At 39.5% G+C, this 14,657-nt stretch overlaps 1 pseudogene; it reads left to right on the top strand.

The window, feature by feature from the left end:
- Nucleotides 1–285: 285 nt before the first annotated feature.
- Nucleotides 286–13,269, top strand: LOC105902694 (annotated as a pseudogene).
- Nucleotides 13,270–14,657: the final 1,388 nt, after the last annotated feature.

Below are 14,657 nucleotides of genomic sequence, written 5' to 3'. Positions count from 1 at the left end.
CTGACACTCCTTTCCTGCAGACATCTTAAAGGAATGTAGATGCTGGAGGCCCTCTATTTTTATTTCCGTATCAAACCAAGCCAAAAGTTATGCAGAGAGTTCCTCTCTGGACTAAATGTCATAAACAGACTGTAGCCCATTATCATTCATAGAAATGCTTGCCTTCCATGGATTGCCATCCTGCCTTACCAGCAGCACTCTCATAAGAGCTCTATTGTCTACCACGGACAAGAGAAAACATAGAAATCCGTTTGTGTCTCAGGCCTGGGTCATTCGCATCAGAATGAAGGCCTTGAGTGTTTGCAGTGTGGTTGGAGATAGGAGTCAAGACAATAGCACCAGTGTTTGTTCTTCCCGAGAAGTTGTAGAGAAGGGGGAAAATAGCAGCAGAAGAGAAAGGAAAGGAGAGGTCATTAGTTGGTTGGGACGGGGATACTAGTCGACATTATCCCTCTACACTTACATGTAGAAAGCCTATAACCCACATCTTCTGGAAAATATAAGAGATGGATGATGATGTGTGATTGTGATAATACATGAACATTTCTACGGAAGAGTTGGAATTCAGCAGAAAGGTATGTGTTTTGGTTTGATCTTGTACTTCGGTGATGAGGTGCCACAGCGAGTTCATGTGGTCCAAATCTGTTAACTTAACTTCACGATCAAGATGTTTTCTTTATTCACTCTATTCAATTTCATTTAATTTACATAGTTACCATAGTTTACAAAATGTCAATATCTAAAAATAGGCATATGTCTACTCAACAGAATACTTTAGTATTCATATTTTAGAGATTGTCAAAGCCAAACAAAGGGTAAATAGTTATACATAAAATCAGACATCCTCCTTTTTTCTGTGAAGAAGGTTGTTTGTTTGTTTGTTTGTTCTTTTTACCATGAGACTTATGATTGTGTTGCGGGGGACATACGTGGTTCCACTTAAATAGAAGTTGGTGTCATTATCTTTTCAAGCATAACCAGATTTTACCCAAACATACAGCCCCCAAATGACCAATTACAAACTGCTCATTTGTATGATGTCGTATATGTCTCCCTTGTTCAACACTTGATGAATAAACAAGCTGAGACCTTTTCATTACAATGATATTTATCCATGGCACAGTCTTGAAAATCCAGTAAGGTCCCACACAAATCCCAGACAAATAACATAGAACCAAACGGGTTTGTTTGTTTCAATGTTTAAATGGTATTTGCCACTAAGGTTTATTTCATATTTCATGCCGCCCAACTGATATGAACTTTCTATAATTTTTCTTTGTCAAATTAATAAACAAACAAACTACATAGAAAAGCAAAAAGGAGGATACAAAATGTAAGGGACGGAAAAGGATCCAGGTATAAAATATAGTCTGCTGAATGTAAACATGTAATATTATGCTTTCTGAAAGATCTTTAAAGTGAAATGTATTCAAAATAGATTGTAAGATGCCATTCACTCTTATTCAGTGCTCTGCAAAGGCTCAGCTGAATCCCTGAAACATTCCTCTCCAGATGGTGCCAGAGCCACAAGCCATGTTTGGGTAATATTTCCTCCTCGGCTTTCTGATGTGCTTGCGCTTGACAACTGAGTTTTCCCCCATAACGCCAGTAAGTTCTACATTTTGGTCTCATGATGTGTGCTTGGCAAGCCTATGAAAGCTCATCATTAGCTCACGATTCAGTGGTCACTAATTGGAATGTCACTCCCTAAGCTGTGAAGATATAAATATGTTAAGACACACTCACACACATAAACACATACACAGCCTCACTTTCTGTAACTAAATTGAATTTCAAAAGGAAATTGGCCATCAGTAATTGTTTTTTTTTGCCATCGTGACACAATACAATAGGGGTAGCAGGCAATCTGTGCCATGAGATTAAACAAGTGCAATCAGTTGGTAATAAGAGAGAAGACCATTTTAATATTAATTTTAAACAGCAATGGCTTTTAATATTATAATGTATTTATATAATCTATGTTCAGAATTTAAAGTTGACATTTCTGACTAAATATTAGAGTGGCACCTGATGGTACATTTTCATCTTTAAGATTTCACTCAGACTATTATTACTATTAATTCATCTTTAAGATTTCACTCAGACTATTATTACTATTAATTCATCTTTAAGATTTCACTTAGACTAGTATTACTATTAATTCATCTTTAAGATTTCACTCAGACTATTATTACTATTAATTCATCTTTAAGATTTCACTTAGACTAGTATTACTATTAATTAAATTTGTATCCACATTGAATTTTTCCTCTCAAAACCTAATTCTCTGGTTGTGTAACAAAAAGTGGAATGTACATTTGTAGTATTTTTAGACAATTTGAAATGATAGTGTTGAGTTAAATATATATATACCAACAAATACTGAGATTAACCCTTGGCAGGGACTTTTATCCAAAGCAATATACAACTGAGAAACTCTTCTCTTCTTCTACAACTGAGGAACTCTTCTCTTCTTCTACAACTGAGGAACTCTTCTTTGAGGGCGAAATCTAAGAGCCCTGGGCTGTCATACATTTGCATACGCAATGTTCTATGAACACACAGACACACACATTCACAATGCTATATGAACACAGACACACACACTTTCACAATGGTATCTGAACACACACACACACACACACATTTGCAATGGTATATGAACACACACACACACATTTTAATTTAAATGATTCAAGTTTGCATTTCTCAGCTAGAAAACTCATACGTCATACTGCAGGAATGCTATCAGAAAACCCTCTTCCTCTGTAACACAAAGCATAGTTCTGTTCTCAAAGAAGGTCAAGAAACCCTCATAGGTTAGATTTCACCATGATGCAACTACTCAGCATTTGCAAGAAGAGAGATTATGAGTATGTAAACTGGTTCACTACACTAAACTAAATAGGGTGTTCACCACACGGATGTTCAGCCTAATAATGAATGGTTGGCTGTATGTTGTTTTCCTGTTGTGAATGTAGAATGAGAAGCCACAGAAGCAGGCCAGAAGTGCGTCAACACAGAGGCACATATGCCTCAACTCCACACTTGAATGTCATCATGAGGATCCAAAACAACATATTAATCAAACACTGGAATTAAAGGACACTTTATAAAACCTCCAGTGCAAGACCAAGAGTAGGATCAGTCAAAAGAAGAGTGAAACCATGGACTGCGCTGTCCTTCCCGTGGTGGTCATCGCGTCTCTGCTGCGCAGCTATGTGCTGGCTGATCGAGGAGCTCCAAACAGTGTTTACATCTTGCAGTCGACCACGAGTCATCTAGCCCCTCACCCACGACTCAAACGGGGCTGGGTTTGGAACGAGCTGTTTGTGGAGGAAGAAGACCCTATTCTACGAGTCATTGGCAAGGTGCTGTACTCGCCTTCAATCCCATTCCTGCTTTCTCAAGCCTGTCACTGAATGCATATGGCCATGGGTGTTACTAATGAGATGGATATTACTAATATTACGCTGTTTGTCTCCCCGTCGACAGCTCCAATCTGATTCTGATACGGGGGACTTTGGAATGAAATATGTTCTGTCTGGAGAGGGGGCTGGGGAGATCTTTCAAATCGATGAGTACACAGGTGAAATCAGCTCACTGAAGGTCGTGGACCGGGAGGAGAAGGCCTTCTACATCCTCCAGGCCCAGGCCATAGACAGGAGGACAGAGCAGCCTGTCGAGCCGGAGTCTGAGTTCATAATCAAAGTTAAAGATATTAATGACCACGCTCCGGTTTTCCAGAATGAACCTTACGTTTCCAGCATCCCTGAAATGTGCCAAATGGGTAGGTCTGGATATTGTGTGTTTTTATGTTATGTGTTTTTCATTTTTTTTATGTAATAATCATACAACCATTGCAAACAGCTACAGTAAAAAATGATGCTAATAACAAAGTCAGCTGCTTATATGATGTAATATAACTGAAATGGTTCACATGAATACAATATAGCAATATATCTTTTAAAGCAGATCCTCTTTAATATTTCTGATTGTCAGCCCAGCCTTGGAGTCCGAGGTCTTTGCATTTCCACTATATTTCAGTATGCTGGTGGTTAAATGCATTTTCTTGAGATATCATACTACCACACTACTTGCCTGGATATGATTTATTTCTACTTAAATATTGCTATCATTACCATTGGCACACACATTACCATTTCAATTTATATGTAATCTGCCTCTCTGGCATAATGTCTTTATTGCAATAAATCAAATGGTGCTTGCAGTGGACCTGAGAGGGAGAGAGATATAAAGTAAGAGAGAAAGAGAATTACAGAGAAAGGGGGAGAGAGAGAGAGAAAGAGAGAGAGAGAAAGAGGGGGCATGAGGAGTGGGACAGCAGAATGCTTGGAGAAAAAGGACAGCCTCTTAACAGTAGAGTCTGGTTCAAAGATTTCACATAATTTAGGCATCCTCACAACACGCACCACACACACACACACACCATGCACACACGTACAAAAGCAATGGATTGATACTGTTGTATTTGCCCATTTCTGTTAGGTACAACAGTAGTTCGGGTAACAGCAACAGATGCTGATGATCCGCTGTCAGGAAACAATGCCAAACTCATTTACTCCATCCAGCAGGGGGAGCCGTACTTCTCTGTGGAACCAAAAACAGGTGAGTTAACCTTCAACTCACTAAGAATGGCAGTCTAGGTTTAAAGACAGGTGAGTTCATCTTGAACCAAAGACAGGTCAGTTAACCTTCAACTCACTCAGAATGACAGTCTAGGTTTAAAGGACAGGTGAGTTAACCTTCAACTCACTAAGAATGGCAGTCGAGGTTTTTTTTCATCGATACAAAGGATTCAAAAAAGGAGGAAAAAAAACCATTTGCACACTTTATTAAAAGGAACCTGTGGCACTAAAGACCTAAGCTTTTGCCTCTAAAGACCTTCATTGGAGAATAAGCTTTTCAAAACAAAAAAAGTATTTTCTTGCTTAGACACAAGTGTGGGGATGTGCTCTTTGAATTCGGTCTTGACCTCCAGCTACTTGTCGAGCGACTTTTCTGTCTGTTTGAAGGTCAGCAGAATTTGGGTTGCAATATTAGTGAATCGTTTAAAGTTGGTGGATTTCTCCAAGTTGGTGATTTTACTCTGTGATTAACCAAAACTTCTCTCTTTAATTGTCGTCATTATATTTCTGTCTTCTCTTTTTAAGGGGTAATTGTTACATCTTGGCCAAACATGGACCGTGAAGCCAGAGAGAGGTATCTGGTAGTGGTTCAGGTCAAAGACATGATGGGTTTAAATGGTGGCTACTCAGCCACAACAACAGTGACCATCAGTTTATCAGATGTGAATGACAATGGGCCCACCTTTCAACACAGTAAGTCTTCCCAAGATTTCACTGTTATGGTTGAGTATAGTTTCAGCTTTGCCCTGTGAAATGTGTCATTTGCATGCATTTGCATTTGCACTCAAATGTACTCAATAATAGTTTTTCATGAGGTGAAATAATTCCAATATTGCCCGTGCTGATTTAAACATTATCACAGAATTATTATTATTATTATTATTATTATTATAAACAGAATGATCACATAAATATCCCTTGTTTTATGCCTGATATTTATAGCAGTCACTGCTAGAAAAAACTAATTTGGAGCTTATTGTGCTGGAGATACTTTCCCCTTATACAAATGACTGTTGATGTGTTTGATATTTTGCCCATAGTTCTCAGAATGTGTTTGATATTTTGCCCATAGTTTCATTTACATTTAGTCATTTAGCAGACGCTTTTATCCAAAGCGACTTACAATGTATACACATTTTTACATTTACACTGATGGCACACTACACATCAGGAGCAATTAGGGGTTCAGAGTCTTGCTCAAAGACGCTTCGACAGGGAATCGAACTAGCAACCTTCTGATTACTAAACGACTTCTTTACCTCCTGTACCACTGTCGCCCCGTAGTTCTCAGAATGTGTTTTATATCTGCCCATAGGGTAAGGTCTAACACCCAGTTATGCACAAAATGAAAACAGTAAATATTGTATGAAAGAATCACCCAAAAACTGAGGCACGGTTAAAAGTGTTAAGTATAGGAACATTCCTAACTATTGAATGTATGATATTATTGAGAAAAGCATTTTACTTAGATTGCACTAAACATTGCTAGAATATGTATCTATTCACAAAGATATGACAGTACAATTAACAAAATAAATGGCCAAAATACAAGACAACTTGCTAGTTTTGTGTAGTGGAATTGAGGGCTGTATCCTCAATTCCACTACACAAAGTGTGTGTGTGTGTGTGTGTTTGTGTGCATGTGTGTGTGTGTGTGTGTGTTTGTGTGTGATATCACAGATATCTTTAATCAGTTCTACATGAAATGACATTTTGAAATAGATCAAAAGCTTTTCTTGAGATAAGCCTTCATAAATAAACGAGTTGTAGAGCAATCGGTTCTAAAGCAACATGAAAAAGCATCCATGTGGCACTCATTTTTACCACCTGGAATTACCGTAAGGTTTTTTCTTTTTGATTTTGGTTTGTGCTGAGAGTATGTACTTCCACTGCCTCCTCCTTTAGGGGTGCAGCCTCCACATACTTGGGGGCCAAGCAAAGCATTGTGTTTCTACCTTTACTTATGAATCATCTTAATCGTCTGACTAATCAGATTATTATATTTTATTATTATATTATATATTATATTTCTTTATTATCCTAAACTGTTGCATGCATATTTTTCAGTTTAAGTACATTGAGAGCAATTAAACCCAGGAAAAATTCCTTGTATGTGGAAATGTACTTGGCCAATAAAGATGATTCTGATTCTGATTCTGATCTTCTCTTGGCTATGGCAGCCCCTAGAACCATTTGGTTAAAAGTTGTTGGTGTGTTTATGCACGTACCCTTTTAATCAGATGTCTGAATTTAAAACAGGGTACCATTGGATTCCTTGGATCAAGCATAGGTACATTTCCAACATATTGAATTTTCCATAATCTTTGGATTTGATGAAAAATTACAGCCAATCGAAATTGGCAGCTATACCACCAAACAAGAAGTGAGCTCATATCTTGGCCAATCTTTGGTGAATTGACATGAAACTTGCTGTGAGTGCTAACGGCTATGTCCTTGACGAAATGACATGCAGCTTCCATGGCGACTCTGGGCTGTTAGGTCCCCTCATCGCTGCTAGCAGCTATATTTGATAAAGCTATTCACATATAAAGGGAAACAAACGTATGCTATTCTCTAGCACACATACCTTGTGTGCATTTTCAATAGAGCAAAGTTGTAAAGTGCCATAACATTATTCACTCACAGCCCGTCCTTCTTCACAGACCTCTACACATTTGCGGTGGCAGAGTCAGCTGTGCTGGGCACAATAGTGGGGAGGATCATGGCCGATGATGGAGACGTTGGCGTGAATGCCAGAATGAACTACAGCCTGGAAGACTTGGAGGAAAGCTCCACCTTTAAGATTCAAACTGACCCTGTGACCCAGGAGGGAGTGATTCACCTGGCCAAGGTGAGATTCAGAAATTACACTTCTCTGGACGACCACATGGATATTTGAGCCTTTTTGCATTTAATTCAGATAGACCTAGCATATTTGAGTCATAAATACTATATATTTATATATGTATTGGTATTGTGATGGCATGGCTTACGCTCTAATAAGAAATGTGTCGATGTGATATTGTGATTGGGTCTCACCATCATGGCCTGCTGTTTATTCTTCTATTGTCTTTAAAGCTGCACCAGACAACAATGCCTATACAGCCTATTCTTGAAGAGCTTTTCTCTCCTGTTGAGTTTCCCAAGGAATTGACTGTGCCCTTCACAAAATTGGTTTAATGAGTTCTGATATGCTGTTCACTCAAGGCATGAGTCAGAGAGAGTTTAATGTTGATGGATTGGACTTGTTCGGGAATGGAAGCGATTTACTTTTCTCAAGTCCTTTGAGGGACACGGTAACTGTTGAAAAACTGTTTCTAACAGGCACGATGTTGTTTATTGGAATCCATACGTGGTCAAGTAAAAGCTGGTGTGGTCATCATCTATGAATGAAGAGTTTCTTTAAAATGGCCTTGATGTAACTGTGCTATGCTTAAGAACTGTAGCAAATCACAGTTAACTCCTTCCCAACACCACTTACTGCATATTGAAATGTTACGATGTACATGCATACGATGCAAATCAAATTCTAATTATCAGGTAGATTAAATAAATGTGAAATCCAACAATGCATTTCAGAGTATCTTCAGGACTGCAATCAAGTGTAAACCTGTTGTGATTCTGCTTGTTTTTAGCCACTGGACTATGAGAGCAAGAGGCGATTTGCTATTGCTGTGGAGGCAATCAATGACCACTTAGACACGCGCTACCTCAGTGTCTATGAGTTCAGCGACAGAACTACAGTGAAAATAATGATAGAAGATGTGGATGAGCCACCTGTATTCAGTGCTTTGATCTACGAATGGAAAGTTCCAGAAAATGCAGTTGTGGGAACACAAGTTGGAACAGTCAATGCAAGAGACATTGATGCAGCCAATAATCCAATAAAGTGAGTGAAACAAAAATATGTGGGGTTTTTTTCTATGCTAAATGATAACCAGGATTTATGTTTCACTGATCTGTTTGTTTCATGGTCAGAAAGGCATTCGCCTGAGAGGTACTGGGGGAGGAACAATGAAAGGTCGAAAGTTGAAAATCTCTTTACAATCTGATATAGAATACATCTATAGATTTTTTTGTTAACACTTTACAGATATGGTAATAAGTGAGTAATATCATGGTAACATCTCGTAACAACCCAGAAGAAAATTAAAAAGTGCAACAATACAAGATGGATGTTCTTGCTCAAATCTGGGTCTCAAGTCTTTTAAAGATATGGAAGGTTTGAAACAGGTGGTTCATATGTTTTTATTGTTGACAGAACCAGGTTTCACTTAATAAGGTTTCAGAGAAGTTTACCTTTTTAGATTAGAAGTGTATTGTTTCAGTATTCATCAGTCCCTTATAAAAGGGTTGTTTGAAAACCTTTCATTCTAGTCCGGTTAATAGGAGCAAACTTCAACTTACATCTCAACAAAAATATGTTTAAAAACTAAAAGATGTTTTTAAGACAATACAAATTTCAAATATAACCTTTTACTACTCTTAAGTATGCATTCTCATGTATTCAGTCCTTCATTCCTTTCTTGTAGATGTTCAGTGTTTGCCATCTCTTAATTTTGAGGTCCAAAAAACACCACCATCACAGAAAGAGATAGCTTTCTGCAATAAACTGGATATGATCTTTCTCGGTTGCTTTCTCATTCAGATACTCCATTGCCAAAAGCAGCGACGTGAGGAAGGCTTTCAGAATAGACCCCAACAATGGAACTGTAACTGTGGTCAAACCTTTGGACCGGGAGACAGCTGACTGGCACAATCTGACAGTAGCCGCCAAGGAGACAAGTGAGGCAAATCTCTTATTATGGAAGACATGCTTCCAAGCTCCTCCAGCTCAGCAGCAGTCTGAACCCTGGACACTAGTGAATGATATGCACCATATATAAGCCAGTGACATCAAAAACCTGCGCAAGCTATCCAGACCTCTGTATTACCCGTTTCAGACATTGTTATACAAAGTTACTTTCTACGGCTCTTAGGTGGAGACTCTGTCTCAGCTGTCAAAAAAATAAATCTTCAGAGACAATGTGATTTTCTCTGCAGTGGGAAGAACAAGCCCCTGCCAGGGCCACACTCTATGTTTAATGATTGTGCTAATGCTTTGCCTCTGATTTCAGTGGAGGGCTATCTATCGTCATCTGTGGAGGTGTTTATCAGAGTGCTGGATATCAATGACAATGCACCACAACTCTCCAGGGAGTACCAGCCATATATCTGTGAGGGCATACAGGCAGGAGAGGTGAAGAGTTACACTCAGAACATCATGCAAACGTCCACACAATAAGCCTGTCCTTCCCAATGAATACAACAGTCTTACATATAAACTGTATATGAAATGCAGCTTAGTTGAATCTTCTTTCAGTGACTTCCAATAATTAATTAGTTATTGATTTATAATTTATTTCTAAGGATTTATTTACAATTTTCTCAGCTGGTGTCTGAACTTTTGCTATTACTGATGTTTTTTTTCTAAAACTCATGAGTTAAATGGATGTTATGGATTATGAATGGAATGGTTTAATTTGTAAAGATATGCTTGTTTCATGGTAGTATGAGTTTCTTTTTATTATTCCTCAGGTCATTCAGATGATCAGCGCCACTGATCTGGATAGCCCCATGGGCGGCCATCTTTTCTACTTCTCTATGGTTGCAGAAAAGAGCACCAACCCAAACTTCACCATCAGGGATAACCAAGGTTTGTGAAGTAAAACAGAAATACAATCTGTTTTATCCCTGTTAATGCTGTTCAATGCTGTTTAGTACAGAACATAACTAATCCTGACAATGGTAAGCTCTCTCTCCATGTGTGTGGTCAGATAACACTGCAGGAATCTTGGCTCGTCGGAGCACCTTCTCAAGGAAAGACCACACTCAGTATGTCCTGCCAGTAGTGGTGACAGACAGCGGGTCCCCCGCCATGTCAAGCACCAGCACCCTGACCATCAGTGTGTGCACCTGCCAGCCAGGGGGGCACTGCCCGTCTGGGGGAGTGGAGGCGTTTGCCCTCTCCATGGGTTTGAACCTACAGAGTCTCATGGGTCTTCTGGTCTGTCTGGCGACACTTGCAGGTGAGAAAGAAGGGTAGCTGGGAGGTATTGTGGGTATTGTAGTCTTAATCGAGTATGATATGGTATGTGATTTGTGTTCTGTTCTCCTTTTCTCTATTGTGATCCTGTTCTATCATGGAGTGCTATTCATTCAGGAAGGTTCAGGAGCGGAGCATTATTCATTTAGTGTCAATTAAAAGAGTGTTTTGCATGGCTTGTGGTATGCCAGCGATCATTTCATTAATGAATCCCAGTTGATTTAGAGTAATGTTGACCGTTCAGCTTGCAGGGCCACCATCTGTTGCAAGGAAAGGAGAAAGATGATTAAGGACAATTGAGATAGAGTGCTGTTGATAATTGAGAATGTCGTCCTTAATATTGCACACTCCAAAAGAGTTACCAAGTCCTTTTTTTCAGCAGAGCCCTTGTGTTAGTCAAAGATAATGCAGTGCCCCATCACGTAAGCTGGCAAGTATTGTGTGTGGTGTGTGTGTGTGTGTGTGTGTGTAACTGTGCTTCTGTCTTTGAGGCTAGCTTCATGCCCGTGCATTCAGAGAACCTCGCATAATAATAAATATGAACCGTCATTCAAGTCCTAACTCTGCTGCAAAGTAATTTTGAATGCTTTGTTAAAAGTAACAGTATTTTATGATGTGGTCATGGGACTTGGGTCCGGGGTAATTAGGCCACCCCTTGGGTGCTTTTCATGGGTCTGGGTCTAATAATGCACAGCTGCTTTGTGTGTTCTCTGTCCCAATCATATAAAATATTAATATAAGTAATCTGCAAGCTAACACTTGTACACATGCACTTTGTTCAATGAAAAGACCCATTAATTTCAAAACTGGTGCCTTGAGCTTCATAAGTATAGAGAAGGAATCTTGTGCTGACTGTAAATTTGTTCATGACTTTGTGGCCTGCAGCCTCAGTGAATCTCTGTCTAATTCATTGCTGAGTGCTTTGAAGAACATTTTCAAGTCAGTTCTCTTTTTTTTTTCTCCTACATGTAATTGTTCAGAATTGATGCCGAGAGGGCGCAAATTCCACAAATTACACTCAAGCCTGTTCTTTGAAAAATGTTCAGTAATTCAAATCATAAAATGGTAAAACGTCCTTATTTTGTATGTTAAAATAAATTGGTTTGAAAAGGGAGAGATTGATGACTGAGCTCATCTCATTAAGAAACTGAATTGGCTTGATAGGCTGAGGTACAGATCTCAGCACTGCTTCATTTTGCCCTAAAACTCCATCATCTGATTCTCTATGTGGTGTTTAAACTCCATCATCTGATTCTCTATGTGGTGTTTAAACTCCATCATCTCATTCTCTATGTGGTGTTTAAGCCCCATCATCTGATTCTCTATGTGGTGTTTAAGCCCCATCATCTGATTCTCTATGGTGTGTTTAAGCTTCGTTCCTTCCCCCCCCCAGTTCTCTCTGCACTAATCGTTGCTGTAAGGAGACACAGGAAGAGGACACAGGAGAAGTTGTCAGTGGACGAGATGGAAACCTTGGAGTACTCTGAGAAAGTCTTGCGGTATTCTGAGCCAAACAGCAACCAGAATGACTGCCGCCCGGCTCGGGTCCCACTGCGGCCTCATCCCAGGCGCCGGGAGTGTCGGCTCCGCAGGGATGAAGTGGCCGCCAGCATTCGCATGTCCCTGCGACACTCCCATCTTATTGGCCCTGATGACGACGTCTTCCAGCAGTTCATCATGGACCGCCTGGACGAGGCTGACCAGGACCCTTACGCACCTCCCTTTGACTGCCTGCGGACATATGCCTTTGAGGGCCAGGGATCTGACACCGGGTCCCTCAGCTCTCTGGAATCTTGCAGCGTGGAGCTTGGCGTTGACAGACCCAAGTGACCCCACCACACGCTTCCTGAGACTTACTCCCTGGCTGGGGGGGGCTGAAGAAGAGACAAGCTTCTGAATGAGAGATGAACGGTTGAGTGAATGCTAATCAATGACGTGTACTCATGACAGTATCTTCAACCAAAGGAGAGAGAATGGGAGTCTGACTGAACTGATGGGAGATCACCAGATCATCAGAAGACTAGTTTATAATGTGTTGTGCCAGTAATCATTGATGTTTATAATGTGTTGTGCCAGTAATCATTGATGTTTATGGTTTATATTTCTTTATTCCCAATAGTGTATTCTACATTTCTAGAGAAGCAATTACATTTTGAGGCTTAAGGCTCTACATTTTATTTTATTGTTAACTGTCTATTTAATCTGTAATTACATGAATTAAATTGTGTCAGTGCCTCCATTTGTAAGATATTCCTCCCAGTTGTTGCTTGTAGACTATGGAGCGATGCTATGTTTTGTAGAACAGATTGCATCCACTCTGAATAATGTGGAAGTGTCTGAAAGTGTCTCATTCAGTAGTCCAAACCTAGAGCACATGTAGCATGGATGACAACGATGGATGAAACTTAATACTATCCTTTTGATACTCAAATGAGATTTGTTATGCACTAGCCAGAAGTGGTAAAAAGTACTATTAAAACCCCTATATAAACCCCTTTATATAACCCTATAAAATCCTACACAACCTTTGGTTAATTCACTGGTTGCAGTGTATTTGTGTTTCGGTAACAAAAGGATTATTATGGATGTGTCCAATTTCTACATGGCTTGACTGTTGGTACTCTAAAGTACCCTTTCAAACTTATTCTCCTCTAAAAGCAATAATTTAATACCTTCAATAATAAACGTACTCTCCTCTAAAAGCAATAATTGAATACCATAAATAATGGCTCATAAATGATTACCGTATACCGATTAAACAAGTCAAGTCAAAACAGCTCTCAGCTGCCCAGTCAAGTTTAGCTCTTGCCAACCCTTTCATCATTTAAAACTTAATAAACATTTATATGGTAGTGTTCTGTGGCATAATTTGTCAAAGTCAGTCCTTATACACTGGATGTTTGGTCAAGCCCAGTGAGTTTCACTAATTAGTGGCTTACTTCTCTCCTCTTCACTGGCTGTCCACAAATCTGACTCGTATAAGTTATAACCATCCCAAACACTGATCTGGTTCCTTGTTTGTTTGGATTATTTTGGTGGTGGTGTGGGGGGGGGGGGGGGGGTACCTAATCTAATAGTAGATAGATAGTAATCTATATAGAGAAGTGAAAAGCTCTTGGACTCACAGGGAGGGAAAAGGGAGACAATGTGTCGTTAATCAGTACACAGTGAGATTGCATTGAAAAGTCTGTACAAAGTGATAACTATTCAACTTGAGCAGGGGGAACATCCAAAGGCACAAGGAAGTGATGTAATTGGAAATTCCTATAAATTAATGCTGCCTCTTAGAGCCAGTGGAATATCTCAAATCATTTACAGGAAAACACCAGTAGAGAGAGCGGGAATACAACAGAAATAGAAATAAATTTCAACAAAGGCATTTAAAATGGTTCTGAGGTTATCAATTTTGAGAGGTATGTTGCCGCTGCTATCAAAGAAGGGATGGTATAAGCAGTTTCAATCAGGACTTACCCTTTGTGCAGGAATACAACAGAAATAGAAATAAATTTCAACAAAGGCATTTAAAATGGTTCTGAGGTTATCAATTTTGAGAGGTATGTTGCCGCTGCTATCAAAGAAGGGATGGTATAAGCAGTTTCAATCAGGACTTACCCTTTGTGCATGTGAAGCCATGTGAATGTGTGAATACCATGGTTAATTTAACATGAGAGTTCCTTTTACATTGCGCAATTATGTCCATTACAAGTAAGTGAAGGTACTCACGCCTTTGGCCAAGCTGTGGCTTAGGGTCATATAGTCAGTTCAACTCCAGATTGTCAAAGAATGGCGTATCCAATCACCATGGGCCAAGACACACAATAAGATATTTCATCAGGTCTTCCTCCAGTGAAAGACTTGCGTGATTGAACTAAATCTGTACTTCTTCACTTGTATAGTTCATCTCTGTGCCCGTCACAAACCCT

The sequence above is a fragment of the Clupea harengus genome, chromosome 17 (genome assembly GCF_900700415.2).
Source record: "Clupea harengus chromosome 17, Ch_v2.0.2, whole genome shotgun sequence".
In the NCBI taxonomy this organism is placed as follows: Eukaryota; Metazoa; Chordata; class Actinopteri; order Clupeiformes; family Clupeidae; genus Clupea; species Clupea harengus.
The sequence above is the reverse complement of the archived record's forward strand: the minus strand, read 5'-3'. Positions and strand labels throughout refer to the sequence as shown.